The 25,599-nt window shown below is 43.0% G+C and overlaps 1 protein-coding gene and 1 long non-coding RNA gene across 20 annotated transcripts in view; one reads left to right on the top strand and one right to left on the bottom strand.

Moving 5' to 3' along the window:
• Window positions 1-25,599, bottom strand: part of dlg1 (MAGUK family member discs large 1) — a 660,262-nt gene that overhangs the window by 50,208 nt on the left and 584,455 nt on the right. The gene's annotated exons all lie outside the window — the stretch shown is intronic.
• The window catches only part of LOC143174526 (uncharacterized), a 59,808-nt gene that overhangs the window by 33,286 nt on the left and 923 nt on the right, over window positions 1-25,599 (top strand). The window contains exon 2 of one of the 2 annotated variants that reach the window (XR_012998618.1): window positions 24,909-25,071. This is a non-coding gene — a long non-coding RNA (uncharacterized LOC143174526). Of the gene's footprint in view, window positions 1-24,860; window positions 25,072-25,599 lie in introns of both variants that reach the window. The other variant, XR_012998617.1, reaches the window with a different exon arrangement.

Here is a 25,599-nt window from a genome sequence, read left to right as displayed (position 1 = left end):
TGCTGTTTCCTTCGGCGAGCAGTTTTGGAGCAGTCCTTTTCAGTCTGGAGAAGACCTAACATCGAGTATCCAGCGAACAAGTCGGTAACTGCTCGCAATCAACTAGAAAGCTGTTCACGAACTTCAGCGCGAACGCGATACAGTTTCTCGCGGCGGGCACTCGCCGAGCAGTTCGCGAGCTTCTCGCGAGAACAGTTCTCTTCAGTCTGGACGAGGCCTAACGCGTCCTCTTCGAGGCGACGCCGAGGTATTCCACGGAACCAGTTGTACGGCTTTGTCCGCGGGCCTTCGGGTAACAATGTCTGGCATGCTGCATAGGAGTGCACCGTCGCGACGAGCGTGCTCGGCCGCGCAAAACCGACGCACGCGTGCGTGAGAGTGCCTACACGCAAGACTTACGTTTCGATCGCGGTCCCACATCGGTTCCCGCGCGCAGAAATGTCGCCGTGAACATTTTGAACGTGGGAATCCGAACCAGACGCGACGAATATCGACGATTCGCCTCGAGACGCTCTTCCGGCACTCGAACTATGGTTCGAAAGGAAGTTATCGAGGACGAACGAATTTCTTGAATTGTCTTCGGTACAGACACTCAGTTTAGTAATCGCTTGTTTGGAAATTTTAGGTTAAAATGAAACCAGTTAATTTTTCAAATAAAATCCGATTATTCCATTCAGCTCGCGTCTTTATGAAAATTGCATCGATATCAAGCAAACTATAAAACGAATGCTTCGTACAAGCTGTTAACAACAGGAATAAATTTTCTCTTTCACTTGAAAATACTACGGTTCGTAGAACACTAATCCTACGGTTTAATAAATTTTCGCGACATTCCTTCGCAATCGGCGATCTAACTTTACGTCGGTGTAACGGGTGCTGGTCACGAAACGCTGCGCTTCTAGACAGCGTTCATACCGCTCGTGGAATATGTTTTTCAGTCAAACGAAATAACAAAGCCGGTGGTTTACTTAATCAGTTTTTCCGGAGGCTCCGTCGAAGCGTAAATTTTCGCGAGACGGTCCCCGCAGCCGGTTCCTAGGGCGTTCCCTTTGTCGCCTGCGTGGAGGACGAACTCCGCCGCCATGAATTTTCGATCGACGAAACTCCCTAAAACGCTTTTAAATGCGGCGACGCCCGGCGCAGCCTCAAGCGCGGTCGATTTACAATTCAAATAGTCGATACATTGAAATTTCGAAATTTAGTTGGGTGAACTTATATGTGTACGGCTCGGGGCGAGGCTGTGATCGTCCGCGCGGCAACGAGCTACGGTTCCGCGAGTCTGCGGTTAAATTCGGCACGTTACCGTTATATTATTTTTAAGCCGGCGTTGTAACCAACGTTAAACGAAAACCGCCGGTCTTCCGAGACCCACGGCTGTGTTATTTCGCTGCGATGTCTGTATTATTTTGCGCTAAGTTTCAACAACGTTTGCGTTCCCATCGGCGGTTGGTTTTTCCTCCGCCGTTTGTTTTGCAGATTCGTCAGCGGTTTTCGAGGATGCGCTTAAACCACGGCTGTTACGAAGTAATAACAGACACGATAATTCGCGGGATGATTTGAAAGAAACAGTCGGCAACGTTACGATTCCGGTGTTAATTGAATGTTTCATACATCGGGCTGATAACATTAAATTACGGATGACGATCGTGTATTATCGAATTATTTGAAATCTTTACTTTCAATTCGATCGTTTAAATTTGGCATTGAGTTTGGTAGTAAATAATCGATTACCCATCGCTGCGTCCGAGGTGCCCCAGTTGCTGTTTATTTCCCACCGATTCAGTGTTACTTCAGAAGTTTGCTTTTCCTCGAGAGATTCGGAGCTCGAAAGTCTTCGAATTCCGGGGCACGCGGCGGCAACGCGTCGGAGTTCCCGATACTTTGAACAGTCAATTTCCGCGGAACATCGGAATTAACTTCCACTCGCGTGTGTGAAATCATCCGAGCCCAATAGTGTGTCAATCTATCCGTGGAAAGCGTTTTCGCGCGTCCTTTGCCTCTTCGTTCCCGTTTTCAACCCTCGCGAGCTTCTGCGCGGGTGCAATTAACCGCACGGACCGGCACTTACCACTCGAGCGTTCGCGAGCTGAACCAGATAGAACGAAACTGCTCCACTCTTATCGGCGGTAACGACCCGGGAATTCTGCACGATTCAATGAAACTGAAGTTACCGCGGAAATCAGAAATTGAATTTCATTGAAACGAGTATTAGCTAAACACCGATAAGGAGAACAGTCCGAAGAGAGCCTGCAGCCTTGTTTTACATTCAAATTCCGAATGTCGAATGTCGAATTCAAATATTAACACAGTGCGCGAACAATTTTTAAAAAAAACTCAATTGTTCGGATGACGATTTTCAGTGAGATTAACCTATATCACTATACGTAAAAACTCAAACATCATATTGTTATCTAATATACTTTAAATAGATAAAAAAATAATAAATTTGATTCGAATTGGTTAACACTAAAACGACCCATTCGTGAATTTTTCTGTTACAATTATTTAAGAGGTAACATGCTTCTCTGAGGAAGTGTTGAAGAAATGGATTTAGAAACATGCAAAGTGAATTATGTTATTCGAAATCCCAATAGATATATTCTTAGACTTTCTATAGACAAATTTAAAAACTTCACTTGACTGCTAGTTCTAGTGTTAAATACTGTGGTAATTAGCAAAACCGTATGATTAAGTGTCTTTGTATAAAAGCCAGATTTCTCGTTACCAATGCGCAATGTTAACAGTCAAACTCGAATTTAACGAGCAAGTTTAAATGCGCATTGAAATTTAACAATTAACGGATTCGCATTTCTCAAAGCTGTTTCTAATATTTCCGTACGTTTCCAATGTGCCGCCGCGAACGTGTCCGCGGTCTTTGATGAGATCCTCGACGGCCGGGGAAGGTTTCAAAAATGCATTCCGCGCGCGTGCAAAAAGGGGGACGCCCGGGGCGAAGTTAATCCTTTTTCAACTGGCGCATAAATTTCAATCCGGCGGCGTGGAAATTACGGGAAGGATCGAAGGCATCCCCTCGTTGGGAAGTCATGAAGTTCCCGCCACCGCGAAAATTCGTTCGCTCGCGTCAGAGACGGCATCGTCCACCCGGCTAGAGGAATTTAATTATTAGTTTCGCAGCTTAGTTCCGCTGTTCGTCGTCCCCTTGATTCATGTTTATGTATGCATGTCTGACGCGATTTTCGACACGTATCGCCGGAAGTGTAACCGCGGCACCGGGCCAGCGCCGTTCCCAACGTTTCTCGTTTTCGACGTGGTTCTACTTCTTCGACAACGTGCGCCATTCGCTAATTAAATTCGTTTACGAAGCCGGTGACATTGTAGAAAGTCAATTCTGGGGGAACTTGTTACTTTCACAATGCGTTTTCCTGTATAAAACGGTGCATCACTGAAATGTTTCATAAAAATGACTACAGTATTTACAGTTTAATCGAATCTATTTAATCAAGAACGTTTTACTTTAATATTTTCGCTTTTGCCTCGTCTTGTTCTGGATAAAGATGAATTGTATTAAACGATTATCGAAATCTTTCCATTCGGAATCATTCGTAAGTTCCCAAATAACAAATTCATCACGAACGTGCACGGGAATTTTAATTATAATAAAGTCCTGCAGGTTTAATTGCACAACCATTTCGTTAAGAAGTGAAATTAGGTCAGTTTAAAAGTGTGCTTGGCAACACACAAAAGAGTTACGTCCCCAGACAACGCGAAAAAATATTTAAAAAGCTATAAAAACGACACCTCTTCAGTTCGGATGGAAACTGGAAAAGTTCTTCCATTTAAAAAGAAAGGTCTCTGAACCGTGCGTGCACTTCATCATACTTCAGTTTCATTAACGAGATGGTTTAATTAATGAAATCCGGCAAGTAATGGAATTCATCTACAGCAGAAAAATTCGAACTTCTCGTACAGTATCTACCTAGACATTCGATGCGTTGTAATCTCTCCTGCGACACAGCAACGATAACAAAAGAATTGCTTTTTAATATGAAAACGTTCCATCAATGGAGCCTAATGGGATAAACGGAGAGTACTTCCGGCAGGTGTTCGTTGCGATATCAGAAAACGATATTACGCCGGCGAATGACCGTTCGCAAGAGGCAGCGGTGTAACGCGGTGTAATCACTACAGATCGTTACCAACAAGGGATTTGGCAGTTCCAGCCTCGAGAGCAGTTACTTTTATTTCTGATTAGTTACGCGACCATGCGGCAAGTTGGTCCGCGCTCTACGGGCAAACGGCGATTGTAAATTAATTGATAATTTGCTATCCTCGCCGCTTTAATTACTCGGCCCCGTTTATGATCTCGCTAATGACGGAGACATTTGATAATTTTCCGCTCGTTACTGGCCATCGCATTATTATATATCGACCAGAATTATTTCGGCCCCAATACTTAAAACGCGCGGCAGGCTCGCTCGCGCGCCTGGCTATAACAGTTGCCACAATGACGCTAATTAATTGCCCGGTGATCATTAATTTGATGTACAGTCGTTGAGTCGCGCAACACGCGGCGTTCTCGCACATTATATCTCTGATTAACGGATCATTCATTTTCCCAATTACGCGGTTGGCCGCTGCGCACGTTCCAGTTAGTATTTTAAAAAAGCTCGAACCGTCGAAGCTTCGAGGATCAACGTTAAAAGCTGAGTTCTATTACCTTCGAATCTGTGAAACTCCGAGGCTCGGAATACAATTTGGAAATTTTGATAGCTCAATCTAAGCTTTAAGAGCCGCCGATGCTCTAGTCTTTATACAAGAATGAAATCTTTTGTTGTTACATTAATACCGTACAATCTTAGCTCGAGCCAAGCATAAATACTCGAGCGCCGAGGACTTCAGCTTTTACAGCTCGAAGTTTGTGCCTTGAAAGCTCGAACTCTTGAGATTTCAATCGCGACTGAAGCTTTCAGGATTCAAGGCTCAGAACTTATTTTTACAGTACTAGTTTCAACATGTTTGTCGCTGGAAGGATCGAAAATAGGATTCAATAGGTCCAGCCTCTCGATGGACCGCCATTTTCTCACGGTCGAGGCGTTGCTTTTAAAAATGCTTCGAACTAAGCGACAGTCGCCTTTCTTTGTACACCAATCTGTCTCTGGAGGCCGTCCGAATGTGTCCCTCTGAATGGATGTCCGACGAATTTATCTCCTGCCTGTTCCCTGTCAATTAACCGGGCACCGTGCAAACCCGTCGCGTCCGGCGATTCAACGCCCTCCTTTCCGTTTCGCGCGACAGAAAATTATATTAATGCTATAATTATATTACCCGGGGAAAAATTACGGGAGAAACGGGAGAAGGGCGAGATCGCGTCAGAGGGGAGTTGCGAAATTAACGATATTAATTACAAGTTTAATCCTCATCGAAACGAGACTGTTGTAGCATTATTATTATAGGACGTTTGTTCGTCGGGTTTAATTAAAATTTATAATATTCGCTGATAAACGAAGCATAAATATCGACAGCGACAAGTCAATTTGTATTACATTAATAAGCTCCTTGCGCGAAACATGTCCCGTCAGCTTCGATGGGTTTTACAATGCAATTAGCTCGACACTGCAAGACATAAGAAATATTTGTGTCGATATTACATAGATCTCTAATGGGCCTCGCGACGTTACAACGAGAATCTTATGTCATCGAAGGATTATATCTCAAGCGTCAAGAGAGTACACGTTCGATACACGGAGAAACGCATTTCGCGTTGGTGAATTTGTATGCCGACGATGGTATTTTAATTCCCGAACTTCGGTGCAGGAAATACCGTTCGCTTTATGCCAGTGTTTTCATAAAAGTTTAGTGCGGCGTAACGTTAACGGGCCTTTTTTTCGTGCTAGTCGTTAGTCAAGACCTCTCAATGAACCTTCCGACTAATGACAATCCAGCGAGTGACTTTACGATCGCGTAACGAAGACCGGCCGTTGTTACGACAGGAACAACAGTTAAGGGAAGAGGCACTGATATTCCGAAGGAGTGCTTAACGGTACGTCGAATCTCGACAGCTATGGAGATTCAATTTACATCTTCGCGTACGACGAGCGCTTCCTTTCCGAGCGCCGCGGAATTCCCGTCGACCGGGAAAAGGACGGAGCTCCGGGGGGAATTCGTGGACCGCGAACGATTTTATTTACTCGGATATTGTTGCGCGGGGCACACTCCGTTGCCCGCGATTTCATTCACTTCTGTGAATGTAATTAGCAATTAAGTGGATGAAATATGAGGCGCCATCAAAGGTTGCGCGGTTCTTGCGCGGAGGCAGATCGAATCGGGATTACTGGGAGGAACGTTAATTCCAGCGTCCCGATGTATGTTTGCCTTCTTGCCAGTGGAAACGCGTAAGCAGTTAAACTAGATCTGCCGCTAATGGCCAAGGCGTCTAATTACAAGAAGGAAGCGAAGTGTCGTTAGAAATGCTCCCGGATAACCGCTATGATGTCATTTGCTACCCCCGGCCGCCGAGATTGCTTTGAACCGGAATTCCAGATCCCGACGCTTCGAACCCTTTTTTCCGGTAATCAATCTTGATTACTCTGAAACACAGACGTATCGATTCTCGGCCATTTAATTCCCGCGGTGCCCCGCCGCTTTATAGTTCGCGTTATTCCGAATGTTCTCGAGTTTTAATATTGAAATCGATTTCATAATAGAGAAAGAATAGATTGTGATTATTAATCGACGCTACGAGGGAACCGTGCACGGAGAAGAATATCGAAGGAAAATCCTTGAAAATAGAAATACTTCATTAACATTTCTCAGCTCCTAATTAACATCATCCGATCGAAAAAAAGGCGTTTCAAGTCTTAGGAATGTTACTCTACGAAGAATTAATAAGCATTCGAGGTACAGTGGAATATGTTCAGTATCGGATGTTATTTAAATTATCGATAGGTTTAATAGAATTTACAGAATTCGCGGGTAACGTAACTGAAAAACAGCTAACTGATCGAAGGAGAAGAATCGTCGAATGTCGTTCGCTAAGAAGTTAAGCTAATCTATTAAGTTACCGAATCCTCGGAGAACTCGCAGATGATTTAAAGAAAAAGAATCTTCGGCTGTCGTTTACCAAGAAATTAAACTAATCTATTCTTTAAGTTGCAGAATTACACGGAGAGAATTTCCCTCCGCACGAAAGGAACTCTGGCCTCGGTAGGTTCGAGAAAAACTTCCAGAATAGTTCCAACGAGGGGATAAAAGTCGTCAGTGCGGGACGAAGGATGGGTAAAAGCGAGAGATACGAGACGAAATGGGCCGCGGAAAGAATATTGCTTGTTTTCTGGCTTCTGGAAGCCTGTCGTGCAGAGACCCTCCGAAAACGATCGTTTCCTTCCAACCACAAATCCCTTACAGTGTCTGCTCGGGGGGATTCGAAAATACGTGTACAAACACGTGCATGCGTGCACGGGGCTCAGAATAGTCCAAGCTTCCACTCTCGGGCTTACCCCTAACCGAAAATAAATTCTTTCCTAGGGGAAACTATTTTCCCAACCCTTCAGCAGTTTAGGGTACCCCTTAATGCAATGCGGGGTAGCGAAGTTTCGTTTCAATTAGGTTCGGTACACAGGTAAAGAAACGTTTCGGTGAACGCACAAATAAGGAATTATTAACTACACGAAACATTGCTGTTTCCTCTTCCAATCAATCTTAATTCAGATCGATCCTTGATTGTAAGGAGCACAGGTACGACTTACCGAACAGGAATGCCAGTTTAACGAAGTTAATGTTGAGCGACACTTACCTGTAACAAAAATAAACGAACGATTAAATACTTAGGTTAGCTGAGGAATACGGAATTTTAGAATTTCCATTTGATCGTTGAAAATTGAAATTTCAACGTTTACATTTCAGGTTGAATGCGATCGTTGAAATGAAACCTTCGACGTGCAATTTCGAATTCAAATTTCTGTTAATACTTGAATGCGAATTTCACCGTTAACAGCTTGAATGAATCAGAAAGCCGGGACTGTTCAATTCTCATTGAAGCAGTCCGCGTTCATTCTATTGATTTAAAACGAATGGTTTTCAACTTTATATTCTTAACAACACGGTATCAGAACGTCGCGCAACTTTCCACGGTATCGCAGCCGTTTAGTCGCGCAGCTTTCAGCGAGCACGCGTTTAGAAAAGCCATTGAATCGTTCCGCCGGCCCAGGTGGCTGTGATCACCGATGGGGAAATGATCGAGTGAGTGTGTGAGCGCGGCTAGCGAGCGTACCGAATCGCGTGGTCCGTATTAATTTCGATAAATGGATAGCCGACCCCCGAAAAACAGCATGGGCCGGTGCAGGTGTTGCGTTTACGCGCGTGGCCTGTCGCGCGGAGGAATCGTGTTGATTTTCCAGGCCGGTAATTGAAATTTATTAAAAAAAACTTTTTTCATTTCCCTCTTCCTTCCGCTTCCTGCTCGTCTGTTATTACACTGGGCAACATTCGAGTGCGTTTTTTAATAACACAAACATGAAAGGAAATATCAATACTCGTTCGACCAAGTTAATACGAAGCAATTACGGAACAATTTCCATGCCAAAAGAATTCATTTGTTCCGACGATTGCGTTTTTTTCACGGTTTTACAACTTCAATTCTCCGACCGTTAAAACTTGTTTAATTAACAAGTTCTTCATCACGCAGAAAATCGTGGCCGACACGGCGGACAGCGCGAAGCATAGCGTACGAAGCGAAGACAAGCGTTCGACGGTACGCTGATTCTTCTAAACGATGGTTATAAATAAATAAAACCGGAGGATTTAATTGTGCAGGGGGATTTCGAATAAACCGTCGGAGTTGTACGCGCACGAGGATGCTTCCCCCGCGCATTTTAATGAGACACGTTCACATTACATTAACCGTTCATCTCGGTAATCCTAATTGTATCCGCTTTCGTGCCCTTCTCCGGACACCTCGCAATTAACTCCGCCACAGGAATTTAATAATGCCCGAGAAATATTTTGAAACAAAAATTCACCTTCCGGCGGCCGAAAGTGATGAAACGTGTCGCCCCCGCGTTATACGAAAACGATAAAAAACATCGCAGCAACGGGGGAAAACGATTTTCCGTGGCTCGTCGGATACCGGCTCGACCCCTCGAAGCCGGACGGAGGGCGTTTTCCCGTAATTCGCGAAATTAAAACGCAGGTTTTATGGAGATCGCCGGTATTTGGTTAATTCTGTTGCTTCGCGGTGGTTTATTGCACACGCCGCGGACACTTTAAATGCATGATGCGCGGACCACGTTGCGCTCCGCGACTTTCTTCAGAATTCACGCAGCTTCCGATGCAATTCTCGGTTATGCAAATCATTCGGATTAGACGCTTGTGCCGGGAAAACTCCGGGGAACTTTGCGCGACGGGAAAAGAAAGCTTCGTTCTGAAGTTGGGAAAAACAAGGGCACAATCCTCCGATAAAAAACCAGAACCTCTCAGCTTTTAAGTACTTCTACCGAACGTTCCGTTATCTTTTCGAAGGCGGAAACACGGTCTCTAGGAAATATACATCTCTCTGTTTCACGTTTCATTAGATTACCAGATTTCTGCAATTACTAAATGATAGGAATCCACGGCAAAAGTACAGATATTCAAGAAGAAATAATAGTAAAATTTCAAATATATCTTACATTTCCTAAACCGAAGGGACCATTTCAAAATGAATAGCCCAAAGGACACCGCGCATGAAACAAAGAATCCAGATACACCAAAAGAAACCCTGAAACCGCAGTAAAAACGTAATTAAACGGCGATCAGTTTAACCGAAAGAGCACGCTCCCGTATCAACTGTCAAGGGAGCAACTCGTCAAGGAACCGTCGTGTTCACAATTAAAACTATTGTAATTACTGGCCCGTTCCTGGGACATTCCCGCGGCGGGAACAGAGCAAGAAGCGACACGAGAATTAAAGGTAACGCGGAACAAGAGGAATTAAAAAGTTTGCGGATAAACAGTCCCCGTCGGGAGAAAAAAAGACTCGGCGGAGCACGATCTCCGCGGCGGCATCCTCGATTTCGAAACGTCCCGAAGCTAAAAGGCGCGCTTAACCGGGGAGAACGGCGGTTTCTCGTCGCATCGGCCGCGCGATTTCCTCGCGCCGGCACCGTGAAGGCCGTGATTAGGGGACGGGATCGCGTCTCTAATTAAAACAATTATGAAGGTCCGTTTACCGGAATCCCCGTGGCCACGGCGAACGAAATACAAAAGAAAGATAATTGGCTTCGAATGGGAGAAATTTAATTATGATCGTCCCTCGGCTGTAATCTGCGTCGGCGGATGAAGTCCCGAGAACCCGTGTGCGTCGGCCGAGGCTCAAAGGATTTATTTTTTAATATTCGCCGGCCGAGAGGCAAATGTAATACCGGAATCTGTATTGTCCAATCGTTTTACGGTAAGCCCTCGCCGTTGGTAATTTCTTTGTTCTCGATTAAGAACGATCCGAGGCGGATTCAGATTCGTTACTTCGCTACCTTTTGTGTCGCTCGTAAAGAGGAGAAAGAGATCTCAGCGCGGCATTCCCGTAATCCGATAAAGGAACAGTGCCAGCGACGAGTTGCCAACGGAGAGAGCAACGAAATTTATGTTAATTTCAGGTACGCTGTAAATCATACACCATGGAAACGTCGAATAATCCTAGGAAGACGTCAGTTGCACGGTATTAAAAATATTTCTATACACGTCACGAGAATTATGTATCGTCTTCGGGGAAAGCCTTTCCCCGAATCTCCCCGAAGCTAATAGGCTAGCAAGAATACGAAAACTTCCCCGGTACATTTTTCACCGGGAACAGCCGAACCGGGGAATGATAATATGCATCACAGGAGTTACGATTACACGGTGTAATATATCAGGGCCGCCGTGCGTAATCCAAGAGGGCCGAACATTAATTTCCGGATACATTTTTCATCGTGAATAGCCAAACTGTTAAACGGCGGTGTATATTATAAGAGGATACGGTTACGCGGGGTATTGGTGTAATACATCACGGCTATCATCGATCTCTGTTTTCTATCCGAGCGCGTTCTAAAGATTATCAAGAATTCCGGGGGATTCCTGGCTCCGGATACACCGATTTACGTGAAACAGATCGACGGTAAAATTCCATTCGTTCATTAAATTACTCGTCAACAGCCTCGCTGGCACGTATTTGCAGCGCTCAACATTTCGCATCTCGCGCGAAGAAAACTAAATCACTTTCACGCGTGTTTCCACCTAAAATCATAACGTATGTCGTAATCTGCAGGAGGTTGTCGAAATTTTGTCGCTGAACTTTATTTTCAGTTTACGAAGAGGACCCGTTGCATTCGATGAAACGTAACTGTGAACGTTAATACTGAAACAAGCGAGTCAAAAGTCGGGAAACTAAACGCGTGACAGAAGAATGTCCAATATAAAACTCGCGAACATTGCTTCGTTATTACGATCCACGATTAAACGTGTAAAAACGTGTCCCGCCGTGAATGCGTTCAATTGAAAACCGAAACGCGCCGGGAATCGCGAGGGAGAAAGAAGCGCGATCTTTTTTTAAACCGGGGACACGCGCGAGCGAAACTCCGCGGAGTTGGCGTGCGGCGTGGGAGGAGGTAAAAAACACAGAGACTCGAAAGAGTCTCAGGCTTATTTTAATAAGAGCCGGGGGCGACTCCGAACATCGACGATGTCGAGGGTGAACCGCGAGTGGAAAAGTCGCGGCAGAAGGTAAACAGAGCCGAGCCGCTTCGCGAATAGAAATCTCCCGGCGACGCGCGCGGCCTGTTTTTCGCTCCTGCATATATTCTTCGTTCCGCCGATTGAAAAGCCGATGAGTCGTAAATGTGTGTTTCCATACGTCGAACCATAAAAGTATTTACAGTCGATATACTCAATTATGTTTTTAGACGAATTTCTTTTTACTTGATTTCGATTTAACAGGAATTACTGTTCTATTTTTGTATGATTCATTTCGTTTCATTTAAACGTGAATTAGGAAGACAGTGTTATGATTGTGATAGCCATTTGGATGAAATTTGGTTCATTTATATTAAGTTTCATATTAAGGAAATTTAAATACATTTATTTTGGAAACTGGTTAGAGTTTGGAATTTTATATTACGGAGCATTGAATGAATATTTGAATAAGCGTGGAAAGAAGTGATTAATAAATGTGCTGCGATGCTTTTTTAACGAGGTATCGTTTATGATTTTGATATTTATATCTGATGCGATTTATTCTTTTTGTGAATGATAAAGTTCGAGAGTTATTTCGCTGCTGAAAATTTGTGAATAGTTGGAGAGTTGGTATATTTATCACGGAAAGAAATTAAGATCTTCGTACGAGAATGGCTCGATATTACGGAGCAAACAATTAGGATACTGCCTTCCTACAGAATATTTTCGGTGTCAATGAAATTTGTATCGAGCGTAGTTAGTTTCTGTTTCGCGTGTAATGTAGTTGCCACTACGGCTTCGTTGAACGCAAAGAGCAAAAGGTGTTCTAATTATTCAAAAACAGTAGCTCGATGTTCACTAGCGTATCATACACGCGCTAACGAATTACTTCCTAATTACCTAAGCGAGATATAAAATCAAATTCCTAGCACCTCTAAAAGCAACAGAACGCCAAACCTTATAGACAATTAGAGAAACGTTCTTCTCAAATTGTATAAAATAACAACAAAATAATTGAATATTCTATAGAATTTCAAACTATTTTCAGAATACGGTTCCGTTTCAATTAAAATGAACTATATAAACACCGTCGTATAGCCTATCACACTTTACAGAGATACTGCAATAAATCATTCAAACACGTATAAAATGTTCAGATACACACGCGATAAGCCAAAAAGGTGGTCGACATTTATTCACGCGTGAGCTCCGATATTCACGTTTATTTAGCGACAAATCCAGCGCCCAATTCACTGTTAAATAAAGTTCATTTCCTGCTCACTGGAGCCAGATGAAAAAGGAAAAAGGCAGGAGGCGCGCGGAAAAATTCTATCGCGCCGGCGATACGCGGTGCTCGATGATGTTCCAAACAATGAACGAACGTCAAACTCCAGCTTCGTTGCGTCTGCTCGTCCCGGAAAATAAATTAATGTCGTCCCGGCCAATGGATATCGCGCGACGTACCGTAAAAGCGGGCTGAAACCGGCGCGGCCGTTCAAGATGAACGCGCGCGATTTTTAATTACACCGGCCGGCGCGTCGCTCTCGGTATTAAACAAAACCGGCGCATTTCGAATGTCCAATTTCGACGCGTCGCCTTGTTTGTTGCCGGACTATTTGCGAAGAGCACCATCCGCGTTTCGCATGATCAATCTGGATAACGAGGATCCCGTCGGCCGAAAAATTTCGGAATATCCCGATAACGACGGTCCGCGTCTGACTTCAACGGCGAGTTCCCGTGCGTCCGCTCGTTTTTCCTCCTTTTCGGTTCACCTCGTTGCGAACCGTGACTGACGCGGAATAACTGCGCGCGGTAATAATGTAATTAACACGCTCGCGGACACAGCAAATGAAATAATCAAATGGCCACCCCCTCCACGAGGAAACCGTGACGTACGGATCGCGACGAGCGCTAATTAATTCTACGCTCTGATTTTCGAGGAACGGTTGATCGAAAAATAGCTGGCTTCTGGTTGTTTTTATTAATTCTTCTTATTCCAACGACACCGTTGATGAACCGTGCGATGAGATTTCGTTGATACGGGATATCGCGTTCGACGAATTTACGCTGCTATTTACGGTAATTGATATTTCCGATCGGAGAGCAGCGATTGGTCTGTTCAGCAGGTGAAAAATATGTTTACCGATGTTTAAGATCGTTTCGTTCGTAATCAGAAGTTTGCGTATCGGAGTGTTGGATCGAAATTTATAACGGACACTGCGGCACCGTTTAAACGGTGAATAGTGCTTCGTGTTTTGGCGCATTCGTTCCTAACAGAAGTGCACGATTAATTCTACATAGCAATTTCAATTCCATTGTGCGCGGAGTATCATTATTTTATTGATTCTATCGCGATTTTCGGTGCTCCCGGTGTATACGTGGCACAATTTATCATTTAATCTCGGCGCTATGGAATTTTAAGCAATGAATAATAAATACTATGTAGTATAATTCATTCACTTCCAGCCATTACTGGATCGACAATATTTTGATTCGACATCTGTGGACAAAATTAACCTTTAATCTAAAGTATTCGAACTAAATTCAAAATTCACTCTTGGCGACACAGGGAATGAACTAAATTTTGTTGCATTTACGAAGTACAAGAAAGTATACACAGAGAGATAGAGCAATCCCTGAAAACGACATAATTGTACACAATGATCTTATAAATGAAACTACGAGATACATGAGTAAAAGTCACTACAAGTGGCAGAAAAAAAAATGTAAACAGTTTCTGTAATTTCCCTCGCGAAGTTCGAAATGGGTCAAAATAACTCTCCTGTAAACCTACTGTTAAGAATATTGCATTGCTGGTACGAGTAATTTCATGAATGACAATTGGGTCGTCAAAGTGTTAATGATTTGCATCGTTAGCGCAAATATTTGCACCGAGTTCGAACGGCCACTGTTATCGGAGTGCGCATTCAAGCTAACAGACCTTGAAATTTGGTGACATTTTTCAGTTTGTCATACGATGAAAATTAGTTAACGGTGAATGCAAACGGGAAATCATTGAAACAATTAACAGTCACGAGTCCGGTCGATACCGCAGCACGGAGATAACACCTGGCAGACCGAAGCCCTTTAGAGATCCAGGACAATTGTAATTTCCCGAAGGCAGGTGCGCTGTTCCGATCGCGGATCCACGATGGCCACTTCCGTGGCCCCGAGCAAATATCAGACCGTAGTTTCGTCTTGTTTGCACGGCTTCCGGTTCGTTACCGTGCGAGATTGTCCGCGGCATTATTCAGGATATAGACATTACGCCGATGATGGAATATCCAAGGAACGTCGTTGTTTGCCGCATGAATTTTCCATACGGCCTGCGATATTCAACAGCCCAACCTTGCTCTCTTCTGTTCTCCGCCCCGTGTCCCGTTCTGTAAATAAATCCTCCCGCCGTTTAATATCCCACAGTTCTCGGCAGCGATCTGTCGCCATTCTTCAAAGTTCGGAGACTAATCGGTAACACACGGAAGCATTCCGCGGAGACGAATTTTCAATCGATAGAGCGGGACAGTGAAAAATAAGATTCATACGAAAGAATCTAAATAGTTTCAGGGGATTCCAGTGTGTGTATCAACTTAACGCTGGAACTACCCAGCACTTAGACCATCTTTTTAAAATCCCTTTATGGAAGCTACAAGCGTGAATTTATAAGGATTTCTACTGGTTTATATTTCAGTTTAGGTATCAGTAAATCAGCTTTTTCAATGATTCCTTAAACAAGTATCTGTACCTTTGTAATAATTCTAACAGAAGGAATTGGTCATTTCACCCACCTGGTAGTTCTAGTGTTAAAAACATTTCTACATTCGAGACGAATCCTATTAACACTATCAACTCTCTTACATAGAAAAGCAACCTCATAATTTTCTATAATTCCTAATCCCGTAGAAAAATAGTCAGACTATATCACGCAGCACGATTCACTAAAATTCATTACAAAATCCTTATCATCGATTATTACTCTTCAATAAACTACACAATTCGTTCCCTAATCCAATAACAAGTTCAAAGACGAAGCTCCACCATCTTCTCCCCCCTAATTATTTCTAGCAGCCACGCGTAACCACCAATCGCGTTTCATTATTTAAAATCGGCCGAGCAGGTCGCAGCTACCCGATTCCCGTTAACTTGTATCGAACGTCCGCGCGAATTCCCGCGGTCGTACGCCGCCGTCAGAAACTTCCGACGGAAGGCGTCGGTAACGACGTTACACCGAAGGAATTCCGGGGTTACGTGTCTTCTAGGAGCGAGGAATGCAGATTTCACCGGCTCCCATGCATCCTCCGGGATACGCGCTCGCGCGTTGGCAAACGGTTACGCGTCCACGGCCGTGTTATTACCGTTAACGACGAACGAAAACAACGGTCCTCGTAAACGAGCGCGTACGGGCCGGCAAATGCCGGCGTGTCGTTAGGTCCGCTTCATAAAACAGACCTCGTGAGTCCTCGTTAATGCTGAACATCTCCGGCTGTTAGTTTCAATAGCGTCGCGCGACCTCGCCGCGCCCGACACCGGATGAGGATCCCCGTGGCATTCAGCCGAAGCGATTCCCCGCGACGGAATCGGATCACCGGCTGGATTAATACTCTCAGGAAGTCCCAGCAGAGGGATTCCCGTTTTGTCGAAGATTTCATCCCTCCGTCTGCGGAACGACGTTTAATCCCTTCGACACGATTGATACGCATTAGCTGTATTTCGAGATGTACGAAACACTTGGAATCGCATTGTAAACGGTTCACGTATATGTGCGCCACTTCGTTTTCGAGCGCAGTGAATTGAGTGAATTGGAATTTTGGGGGTTTCATTAACCCTTTGCAGCCCGAGGAGTCATTGAAATGTTACCTTTAAATGGTACAATTGTGATACTATAAATATAGAAAAAATTGTTAAAACAGGTAGAGGTTGCGATAAAATGGAATGTCGAGTCTGACTCGACATAGGACTGCTAAGGGTTGAACGATTCGTTTACGCTGTGGAATTTTAGGTGGGAGCTTGATGCGATGGGATGTCAGGTGTAGTGTTATTGGATGTATCGTGTCTGTATGGTTTATTGAGTGTTCGAAGGTATGTTAGATGATTTAGATAAGCACGGTGAAATAATTGACAATTAGAATTTAATCCTTTCAGATCTGGTGAATACTTGATATAGATTACGTTTAATGTCCAAAGAAATGCAATGGTTCGAATTTATCGGAGACCATAGATTTCAAATAAAAAATTAAAATTCGTTCGACCGATAGTATTGGCTTGTTTGTCGAAGGACGAGCACTGGGCGTCCCTTTTATTTTGTGGAACTCAATCGGTGAGTTCGATGATGAGTTTCATTAGAATCCTCTTGTTACAGATCAGTTCCGCAGCCACAGAATAGAGAATTAATGGAATACCGATAGACGCGATGGAATTGCCGGGTTCCGTTCCGCGTGAGCCTGGCCAGAAAATTCAGTTACAGTGTTCATTCTACCGTTCCTCTTACAAGGTATTCGACACGCCGTATTTCTCGCTAATTCCTTGTTATACCGAGTATCAGGCTTAACGAGACGGGATCACCGTGATCGTGGATGTTGCTACCGGCGCGAAGCTTAGCGAAGTGTTATTACACTGATCCCGTCACGTCGAGAACGACGAATCGTCATTCAAGGTGCAAACGCATCCCTGCGACTACGGTGGACACAGTTTCATTTAAATAAATTCCCGAGGCGCATAGAATATTTTCCGTCGCGTATATTTTAAAAGAAGCAAGCCGCTCGCTGCGAGAAACGCGTATAAGCAGAAGGGGATTGTTTCGATCGAATGAAAGAGAAAATAAAAGAAATTTCAGATGAAATTTCTCTACGTGAGACTGCAGTTTCGCATGCATCGATCTAAGAAAGCCAATAACACGATTATCACCAGACTGAGGATTCTTGCGCACTTATGGGAAACTTGAGAGCGGAAAATTGCACAAAATGTACACGAGAAAATACAAAATATTCAAAGCAGTGTTTTCAATAGTATTTATCAAGATTAGAACTACCAAATGGATCAAATTGACTCATTCCTAAGTTCTTCTTCTCCGGTTATTAAAAAGATAATAGATGCTTCTCTGCGAGATCTAAAGAAATTGATTTCTTAATACGCAAATTGAATCGTAAGTCAATTGAAATGTCAATAGTTGCGTTCTTAGAGTTCCTATACAAAAATTTGAAAATATCAATTTGATTATTAAGAAAAATCTGTTTTTATGATAATTCTTTCCTAATTATATGCTTAAAAATTTGAATGTTCGTAAACGGTCGAATCGTCACAATTTCAGGAGCGAGATGCGAGAAATCAAGAAATGACACGCGGCTGGAGTCGAAATAATTGAAAAGAATTTGTAGAATTTTATAATCGTACACAATACTCAATAAATATCGGTTGATTGAGTAGACGACCGATTCGAGATCGCCGTTAGAGAGATACCGGGGCGGCGTTCGGTCTTTCGCTGTCGTAACGGGACGTCAAACGATTTTCTAATCTATGGTGGGCAGAAAATATCTCGACGTTTCTCTATTACGATTATCGAGCATCGAATCGGAATGGCTCTGAATCAACGGAAGTATCGAACGATACCAGCGTTCACAATCAGGGACGCGTTTTTACGGGATCGATATGAAAGAATCGAGTCACGGCTCGTCGATATATCGTAACAGGGTGCACGTATCGAATAGCAGATCTTAGTGGTTTCTAAATAACCTTTCGCTCAACTTTTATCCCCTTTCCATTTCCCCATCGAACGCAGTTCCGTTTAATTCGAATACGAACGACGCATTAGCAATTATAAATACCTTCGTTTGTCACAATAATTCTACCATCTTCGGAACAGACACTGCGAATAACGTTTGCTTCGAGGATAACCGAGAATTCTTTAAAAGAATTTACGCACGACGGGATTTTAATTTAAACAAATACGCAATTTCAGCGCAACATAATTACGCGTTGCAATTATTCGAGTTCACTGTTGCCATTATAATTTCCGGATTTTTCAAATCTCACGTGTATTCACACGGCCATTTCCCCGTTTCACGCGCACCCGGATTTTCACGTGGAAATTTGCCCTATAACGAACGACGTAATCCCGATTCGATAGATTGCGGATAACAATCCCCTAAATTAACAAGAACTTCGCCGGCCGATGTTCGAACCTTTTATCATTAGCCGCATACATACGTGTGCTTAACAGAATTTGATTGATTTTCCCGATATTTAAAAATCGCCCGGATCCTCTGTGTTTTTTCTTCGCGCCGATATGTGTATATGTACCGAATAAATTAACGCGACGAATCGGCGAGCCGTGAAACGAATACAGAAATATATGCGATGGCCGTTATAGAAAATTGTGCTTTGTTATTTACGACAGAATACACGAGTTGATAAATAATCAAGTTAATTAGCGAACACGCGGGGTTGTGTCATTCGCGCCGACGAGCGAAATATTTCCGCGTGGCGGAACAATTTAATTGAAAGAAAAATACCGACAGAAGATTGACGCCGATTTTAATCACGGCTCCGTTTAAATTTTCGAAAGCTCGCGGAACTTTAGAAATGATTATTAATTAGTAGCGCAACTTCATCCCGCGCGTCTCCCGAAGTTTGGCGCACGACTGCAGGTGAAATATGTATAATCCCCCTTTAAGAAGATTAATATAATCCATACTAAGCGAAGGGATAAATTTTCGCGTCCTCCTCTCGTTCGGATTTTTCAGGAATTTCTGGATACAACTAGACACGAAGCTTAATCATTCGAAACGTTCATTCCGTTTTCCTTCAAAAGGGAATAAACGTCCTCGAACGAGAGGAGTCAACCATGACTACTCGCTTATTCTTAGAATATTATGCAACAGTGCATTTAGTGAACCACGATAGTAAAACTGGCTTATGAATGATTCATGCGTAAGCTTGATTTTCAAGGATAAGCTGACATTTGTTGGATGATTATATTAGAAAGAAAAAGTTTGTGTAATAGCACATGAGAAGTCACTGGAAAATTCTATGAAACGTGCAATATAAACATGGGCACATAAGTAGGTAATCTGATCAGTCTTCTATTAACCCTGTGCACTCCGAAGATTTTCGATACCTTAACCTTTTAGTCGCCATTTGATTTGACCGAACAAAATGATAAAATTTGAAATGTTAAATTTTATATAATGTATCAACACGCCGAACATCGAAATAAAATAGTTCTGTCAATTAATACAAGGTATTTCTGTTAGTAGCAAAACATGTAATTGATATTTCATCAGAAAATAATGAATATTTGTTGAGAAAAATATTCTCGAGTGCAAAGGGTTAATAGTTCATTTCTATAACGAAATTTTCAAGAACTTAAAATCTCGTTTCAAAAAAGAAAAGTTGTAAATATTCATGGATTCGCATCTCATAATTTCTTTCGGCAATTTCCTTCATGCGAGTAAAACGAAGAATTTTACAATTTGAAATCAATCATATATCTCTGCAGCAGTGCAATCATTTGATTCAAACAACTTCCTTGTTTATTTCACACTATCGCAGATGATGTATTATCCCATGAGTCAAGCTGTTATTAAATGTAATGATCAGACGTATAATTATTCAATTATATACTTTACGCGGGAACATCGTCAATGTTCATACATAAAACAAAGGATCTGCAGTTACTTTCATAGATTTAAATCGCGTATGAATTAACGTTGCAACGTTCGCGTAACTGGAACCGAATCTGGCAAAACTCCGGCCCGATGAGTCACATTAGCGATTCCTTGCCCCGCGGAACAACTTCTAAACATTAATGCATTCCAGCATTTTCGAAACACTTGCTCCGCGAACTTCGCCCATTCGACACGTTTATTTCCGCGGGAGGATATCCAAGAACGGGCGATTTCCGTGACCCAGTTCCCAAGTGGCAACCGCTGTCGCCTCGTTGGTGCGCGGAGTGCAAAGTTTTTGCAAAAGTTCCGACCACCCCCGGGAAAAATTTCCCGATTTGCAGAGATCGAACGAAGGTCAGGGTCGCGGGCGGAAAATAAATCCTCGATCGCGACAGGAACCGAAACGACAAGGCTGTCGAGCGTTCAATGAAGTTATTAGTTCCTGAAGTAACAGGCGACCAATATTCGCGGACTTATTTGCTCGCCCTCGAAACCGCCATTACCGAAACTCAAGTTTGATCGACTACTTTCGAACTTTCATTCCGCGGTGTCCGACACTTTTTGCGTCGGTCATATTCGGACGACATAATGCATTCTTCGAAAATTCATTTCTCTGGCGATACATATGAAATTTACATGAAACTTGAAAGAGCAAAATTCCGAATGTACGTGATACGAACAAATATAGAAAATATCTAAAATGCAGTGCTACTTACAGTATCTTTTAGACTATTTTCCGTCTGAGTCTAGGTTTCTAATTAAGCCCTTAAAATGTTCGATTTGCACGAAGGTCCGCAGTCTAATGATTACTACGATCGATCAGTTATTAGAAGCTAAGATAAAGACTGCAATGAGATGAATATAAGTAATTAATAATTCTTATCAACGGTTCTTTGATGTAAATGGAATGAAGGATAGTTAAACGAGATATTTAAATTCGCAGTGACTGTATTAAACACTGCTTCCGCGAAACTTCGTTCTTATTTTACGCCGTTCGCGGAAAGCACTTTCAAAGGAAAGCGAACGGTTTTTTCCCAAAGAGACGGGTTGCTCTTCGCGGGCAAACTTTCGCGTCCTGAAATTTCAATCGTCGAGAAAATGCAACCGACTTATGTAAATTTGCTCGGTGTCCGCCGCGGAGAGTGTTTACCTTCGGCTCGTGTACCAGACGTTTTCTTGCGCCGGAGAACTCGCGCCCGATGAAAGTATACGGATTTTCGGCAAAGGAAAACGTCCTTGCTGCTGGCGCGGGTCCATTAACGTCGTACCGGAACAGTTCAAGTTCCATCTATCCCCTATACTCCTTTTTTCCCTCGATGCCGAAAATCTATATTCTTATCCCGTTTCATCTATTTCTCAATTATTCCATGAACTCCTACCAAATCAACTATAATTCAATACCAAAGACACCGAACAGTGAAACGAATCTCCAGCATTGCACGAAACCTACTACGAACGTTGAGATTTACCATTTCATTGTGACATAAGCAACGAACAAATTTACTTAACACACTGCGTATTGGTAACGAGAAATCTCGTTCTTATATACAGACACTTAGCTATGCAACTTTGCTAATTACCATAGCATTTGAAAAAATGTTTGATTCGAATTGGTACATTTAAAATATATTACATGACAACATATCTGAGTTTTTGTATGTATAATATATGTCACCTATAATCTCACCGAAGAAATTGCCATCCGCACAATTCAGTTTTTTGATAATTAGCCGGTAACGTGTTAAGAATCCTCGCGTAGGTACCTTCGTTACATCCCCAATAACAAAACCAAGACTTCGGAGTGGGTAATTTTAACTTTCTCCCAGTTTCAACGTTAATAAAGTCTTCGAGCCTCCTTAAAATATCCAAGAAAACTCTTTAACCCGATGGTTCCACCGCAAGGGGTTGAAAGCACGGCGTAAAAAGCCAAATTACATGACCCAGCGATAATGAAACGAACGGACGTACGAAGTTACGGGCGAGCGGCAATGAAATCAGTATCGGTGTAATCGCTGCGTTAATATCCCACGCAGAGATAGGGAAACCCTTCGTGACGAGCGGCTGTTCCAGCCCTAGCGCGCTTTCACAGGGATACCCTCAGCCCTCGCGGAGCCGAGGCTTTCGAGCTTTGCGGTTACTATTATCAGACGAAATATCACGATATTTCGCAAGCCCTCGGGGCAGCTGCAGCTGCGCCCAGAGAGATTGCGAGCCAGTTTCGCGGACACAAAGGCGGATTCACAGGAACGATGCACGGGATCGGCCGTGCGATTCATTCCCCGCGAGACGACGCCTCAACATCGAAAACGTCGTTCCGACTGTTATCACCGGACGAACGCGTCTGCCGCCGTTTTGGGCCCAAAAACGCGCCCGTCAACGTTTCGTTTTTCCTTTAACCCTCAACTATTAGGTGATTCTGTATGTAACGGTTCTTATCTTGCTGCGAGATATTTTTTAATACCTAATTTATGTTGTAGCATAAATTCTAGTTAACCCCTTGTCCTACAACGAGTGAGACTCGTGGTGAAGATTTTCCATATGATTCAAGAAATATATATATCACTCAGTTCATTCGAATTCAAAATAAATGTTATTTCTCTGTAATCAACTATTATACTTAAAAGGAAATGTAGGCATAATATATGCTTAGAATTTTTCCCTTTCTCCAATAAATTATTGATGATAAAGTAGTCGTATCGATCAGAGTTGAGAAATAAATCATAGGCCAAGGGGTTAATAAGTTTTCGAAAGTAATGGGGGTAATGGTTATATACAATGACAGTAAATATGTTACTAGACTTATAAATTTTTACATTAGTTGGCATAGAAAGGACAATATTTATGGGCCGATCTAATATTTCGGTATTTGCCTTCGTATTTTCTTACGTTGGGATTCTCGTGACATTTGCGGAACGTCGACCACGATCTTCTAACGAACTTTATGGGAAGGCAAGGGGAATATTAGATTCGTCTGCGTGCGACGTTTTCCCTTTCCGAGTTCGACTTTGGTTTTCCTATGAAGGATATTTGTTGAGAAGATACATCTTTTGAGTGTAAAGAACTGTGAAGATTGGAATGTCGGAACACTTGGAAAACTGGAATGGAAGAGAACAAGCTGGAAAGTAAATGCGAGCTAAAGATAATTCTTGGTCAAATAAATTGCTTCTAGACGGAGAAAGTGGCCGAAGGAACTGTGAATAGATTGTACACTTTAATTCCGAACTCAGGTGTTTATGAATATTTAAAGGAGAGATATCTAAACTGATTCAGCTGTTCAGCTTCGAAGCAAACTCTTTTGTCAGAACTATCTTAACATGCAATCGAAAGTATTAATAACTACCGCGAGATAAGGTCACTTCGGAAAGTTTGAACACACGGAAATTGACTCCATTTAACGTAGTCCCTAACAACCAGTTAAAAGATATCGACAAGAAGATTGAATTTCGCGAGAAATGAATTCGTTATCCGTCGTAATGGGCCGAGAGGCAGACATTTTCTTACAGAACGGATCGTGAGAAATGCTCATGGAGAAGTTCGTCGCGGAATGACCATTACTTTTCAATATTTCTCATCATCGTGCCTCATCGGCGGCCGTGCAGGCCGGAGATATAGGAAAGCGCGATAGTGAGAAATGTTCAGGCGCGACGAGGACGTGGTTGATGACCCTCGTATTCCACGACGACGGGAGCAACTTTTCTCACGTCGAAGACGCGGTACGCCCTTATCGGTCCTTGGTCTATTCGTGATACTCTCTGCATTTCACCGAGGAAAATTAATTCCGGGAAAAAGATTCTCATCACAGCGACTTCGCTGCTAGCGTCTGAATATTTAAGTTAGCATTCGATGTTTGCTTATGAAAATAGTAACGGAGGTACCTAGCAAAAATACTATTCAAATACAACGCTACCCTTCGTATAGTAAACTATTATATTCAATGATAATTTGTGAGATTAAGTGATCGATATCGAAACATTAAATGTCATGTAATACGAAATGTCGGATCTTGCGGAAAGAGGGAAACCTTACTCGATGTTCTAAAAGATGTTCATTCGACCAAAATATGCTCTATTCGATTCGATACATGTCTGCCAACGTGTTTTTAATGAATATATTCCTTTCTCGAAGAATTCCGAAATGTTTAGAATTAATCAATTCTAAAGACACGACGACATTTTGTAAATCAACGCTACACTGTTCCTTCAGTCACAGTACAGTCCCCAAATGCTTTCTGTGCACTTCGAGCGGATTTTGCAGCGTTACTTCCAGATTTGAATTCATATACCAAAACTACTCGAAAGTTGGCGGTATTGTGTTTTCAAAGAACAACGCAGGAAATAGTTATTACAATTCGATGAAACCTTCTTGCAACAAGTTACTCTGATAATCGACAATGTAACTGACAAACATTTACGAGTAAGAAAACTCCGACGTATCAAATTACCTAGTAATAAAATATTCGACATTTAACAATCAATATCAATATTTCAAACAGTTTAACACTATACGCCAATGTCATCGAAACCATTGAAGGAATTGTGTTATTATACATCCTGTGCAGATTACCGTGCGCACGCTTTTCACCGGTACAATGGGACTATTGTTACAGTCATCGGACCGACACGTCAGCGCGTCGCTTTCCGGTTAAAGGGAAAATTGCGAGGGCTAGAGCGCAGCCGAGGAAAAAGCAGAAGCGTCGGGCAACAAGCTCCGCCGCGCGCAACCCCGACAATGTTGGACCATCGCCAATAATGTAAATCATGATGTCGAACGTGAGTGTCACACGCACCCACTCGAGGCATGCGAGCGAGTCGCGTCGTCAAACCGAGAACCGCGTGTTTTTCCAGGCTGTCATGGTTTTTCTCTCCGCCACACTCGACGTCGATAGTCGATTCGCGATGGCCAACCGCTGTCCGACCGTATCCGCTGTCTTGTTCCGCGGGAAATTAAATGCACTACTGATTTTTCGCGTGGCAGCCGCGCAAACAAAAATTTTTTTCCCCGCCGCGATAGGAACTCGCTTCCGACCGGTGGATATAAATCATGTTACGTCCGGAAGAACATTGTTGCAAAATATCCTCACGGTCTGCCAAATTGTATTCCGGGTCTGAATGTTGTTGATTTATTTGCAGACACTTTGTCGGCCGATGCCCTTTTGTTTTGTATTTTTTACGAGACTCCACGCGGCGGGTTAGCAGTGGGAACACGTATAACGTAATGCATAGCTCTGTTCGATCCGCTTTCAAACTAAGGGAAATATCGATTGCATTCGCGCTCGTGTGTTCCGTGTTTCACGATGC

Source organism: Nomia melanderi, chromosome 5 (genome assembly GCF_051020985.1).
Source record: "Nomia melanderi isolate GNS246 chromosome 5, iyNomMela1, whole genome shotgun sequence".
NCBI classification, from domain to species: Eukaryota; Metazoa; Arthropoda; class Insecta; order Hymenoptera; family Halictidae; genus Nomia; species Nomia melanderi.
The sequence above is the reverse complement of the archived record's forward strand: the minus strand, read 5'-3'. Positions and strand labels throughout refer to the sequence as shown.